We start from the raw sequence: 3510 nt of genomic DNA, 5'->3' as shown, positions 1-3510 counted from the left end.
TAGTCACATGATTTCTCAATTTGCAATACTGCTGCAGGCTGCTGCTGCCTATTGAAATCACTGGCCACTTTAAGAAATGGAACACTAGTCACTTTAATAATGTTTACATATCTTGCACTACTCATCTCATATGTATATACTGTATTCTATAATATTCTACTGTATCTTAGTCCATTCCGCTTTGTCATTGCTTGTCCATATATGTATATATTCTTAAATTCCATTCCTTACTAGATTTGTGTGTATTGGGTATATGTTGTGAAATTGTTAGATATTACTTGTTAGTTATTACTGCACTGTCGGAGCTAGAAGCACAAGCGTTTCGCTACACCCGCAATAACATCTGCTAAACACGTGTATGTTTGTCAAGTCAGGGGAACAGAGACAGCATTTTTAACCGAGTACTTTACTTGTGTTTTGATATATTATGTGTGTATTCACGTTTGAAAGAGCACATTTCTAACTAATTTAAAAGGTTCTCCCGACATAATAAGATAGCTACTCAACATGGTTCGAGCACTAAGAACCAAAGCTGAAGACACAGGCCCTGTGTAGCTCAGTTGGTAGAGCATGGCGCTTCCAACGCCAGGGTTGTGGGTTCGATTCCCACGGGGGGCCAGTATGAAAAATGTATGCACTCATTAACTGTAAGTCGCTCTGGATAAGAGCATCTGCCTTATTAGTAACTGGAATAAGCAATTTCATAAATGTGTCTGTTTGCTCCTCATTACACACCACGGACCAACATATATTCTTTACATCAACAACATAGGAATCACTACAAAACGTATTGTATGACCTCTTATACACAATATTAGGCCCCGTTTTTGGAACTTTGGTTTTCCTAGATATGGCTACTATATTGTGATCACTACATCCAATGGATTTGGATACTGCTTTCAAACAAATCTCTGCAGCATTAGTAAAGACATGATCAATACATGTTGATGATTTAATTCCTGTACTGTTTATAACCACCCTGGTAGGTTGACTGATAACCTGAACCAGGTTGCAGGCACTGGTTACAGTTTGAAGCTTTCTCTTGAGTGGGCAGTCTGATGACAGCCAGTCAATATTTAAATCACCCAGAAAGTATACCTCTCTATTGATATCACATACATTATCAAGCATTTCACACATGTTATCCAGATACTGACTGTTAGCACTTGGTGGTCTATAGCAGCTTCCCACCAGAATTGGCTTTAGGTGAGGCAGATGAACCTGTAGCCATATTACTTCAACAGTATTTAACATGAGATCCTCTCTAATCTTCCCAGGAATGTGGTTCTGTATATAAACAGCAACACCTCCACCATTGGCATTTCTATATTTTCTGTAAATGTTATAACCTTCTATTGCTACCATTGTATCATCAAAGGTATTATCAAAGTGAGTTTCAGAGAATGTCAGAATATGAACGTCATCCGTTACTAGCAAATTATTGATTTCATGAACCTTGTTTCTTAAGCTACATATGTTAACGTGGGCTATTTTGAGCACTTTTCTTCTGGGATGCTTACTTGTTTTTATTGCTTTACTGGGAAGCTTAGCAGCAGTAGATGTGCTCATGTTCTTTATGTTAGTGCACAGTGAGCTGCACACAGTGGACTGCCTCCTCGGGTACACCGGCTCAGTGCTAACAGTATAGATCTAGTTCTTAGGCACATGATTACTGCACACAATAGCTGTAGGATCAGCGGTGGCATTCAGGGCAGTTAGAGGGACATAAATTAGGTTACTTATATTGTGACTACCGACGCCCCTGATGTACTGTACATTTGCTGAAGCATTTTGACAACTCTGTGTCACAATGGTAGGGATTAGCTGAGATGGGCTTGGGTCATTGCTAAGTCATTGTCTCAACACAGCCTTATAATGCTGTGAAAGGATCCAGGAACCCAAATGATTTGGGTGGATCCCATCCTCATTATGAAACGTGTTTTGTTTCCAAAAGGTATCGAAATTGTCAACAAAAGTTACACCCATTGAGCTGCAATAATTACATAGCCAGTTGTGAAGAGCAAGAATCCTGCTTTCAATGCCACGATTCAGAGAGGACACAGGGCCAGATATGATGGATTTTTTGTTAGTGTCTAGTAGAGAGTCAATCAGTTCTTTAAAATCCAGTTTCAACTGTTCAGACCTGCCCTTCATAATGTCATTAAAACCCACATGGACTACGATAGAATCGATTTCCATGTCCTGACATTCGGGAGCAGCTTAGTAATGTCATTTACTCGAGCTCTGGGATAGGACATTGTTTTTGCACCAGGAACGGTCACATTTCTTACCATGGAGCTGCCCAAAATCACGGCTGGCGAGAAGGACGAGGAAATTCGCCCACTCCCACGCTTCACAGGATGCAGGCCTCCAACAGATGGAGAAGCCCCGCTCGATCCAGAGCAGGGACGGAAGGTTGCCGACGTCGACTTCGAAATCATATTAGTAGGCACTGCGGCCGCAGACACAGGCACCCCCAGCGACGAAGGTGCAGGAAGATCAGGCTCCAGTACGGCGTAACTATTCGTTGTTTGTATCCGCTCCGGGCCTCTCGTTGGCAGTGTAGACTGCTTTGCGGGAGGTCGCTGTCTTCGTATTGACTCAGGGAGATGAATACTTATGCAATGACTATATTTTAGTTATTTAATATCTATCAATCTTTACTAATATTTTTAGTCTTCCACTTTGACAGAGTATTTTGTGTAGATTGTTGACAAAAAAATACAATTAAATCCATTTTAATCCCACTTTGTAACAATAAAATGTGAAGAAGTCCAAAGGGGTATGGAGACAGTTCCTTAGGCCTCTTACACTCATCTAACCAGTATCTGGATAACTGGTAATAAGCATGTGTGTCTTCCTCCACATGGTAACTGACTCCGGAGTATTTAGTCAACAGTACATGGGATCATCTCTGCAAATTCGCTCCATGATGACAACCATGCTTGATTTATAATCTTATCTACGATTGAAGTCGGAAGTTTACATACACCTTAGCCATTTAATTTGTTTTTCACAATTCCTGACATTTAATCCTAGTAAACATTCCCTGTCTTAGGTCAGTTAGGATAGCCACTTTATTTTAACAATGTGAAATGTCAGAATAATAGTAGAGAGAATGATTTATTTCAGCTTTTATTTATTTCATCACATTCCCAGTGGGTCAGAAGTTTACATACACTCAATTAGTATTTGGTAGCATTGCCTTTAAATTGTTTAACTTGGGTCAAACGTTTCGGGTAGCCTTCCACAAGCTTCCCACAATAAGTTGGGTGAATTTTGGCCCATTCCTCCTGACAGAGCTGGTGTAACTGAGTCAGGTTTGTAGGCCTCCTTGCTCGCACATGCTTTTTCAGTTCTGCCCACACATTTTCTATAGGATTGAGGTCAGGGCTTTGTGATGGCCACTCCAATACCTTGAATTTGTTGTCCTTAAGCCATTTTGCCACAAATTTGGAAGTATGTTTGTGGTCATTGTCCATTTGGAAGACCCATTTGCGACCAAGCTTT

At 40.6% G+C, this 3510-nt stretch overlaps 1 non-coding gene across 1 annotated transcript; it reads left to right on the top strand.

Annotated features, from left to right (window-relative positions):
- The first annotated feature begins 543 nt into the window (after window positions 1–543).
- Window positions 544–619, top strand: trnag-ucc. The gene has a single exon. It is a non-coding gene; the product is annotated as a tRNA-Gly (tRNA).
- The last annotated feature ends 2891 nt before the right edge of the window (window positions 620–3510 follow it).

This window comes from Coregonus clupeaformis, chromosome 6, assembly GCF_020615455.1.
Source record: "Coregonus clupeaformis isolate EN_2021a chromosome 6, ASM2061545v1, whole genome shotgun sequence".
Classification (NCBI taxonomy): domain Eukaryota; kingdom Metazoa; phylum Chordata; class Actinopteri; order Salmoniformes; family Salmonidae; genus Coregonus; species Coregonus clupeaformis.
The sequence above is the reverse complement of the archived record's forward strand: the minus strand, read 5'-3'. Positions and strand labels throughout refer to the sequence as shown.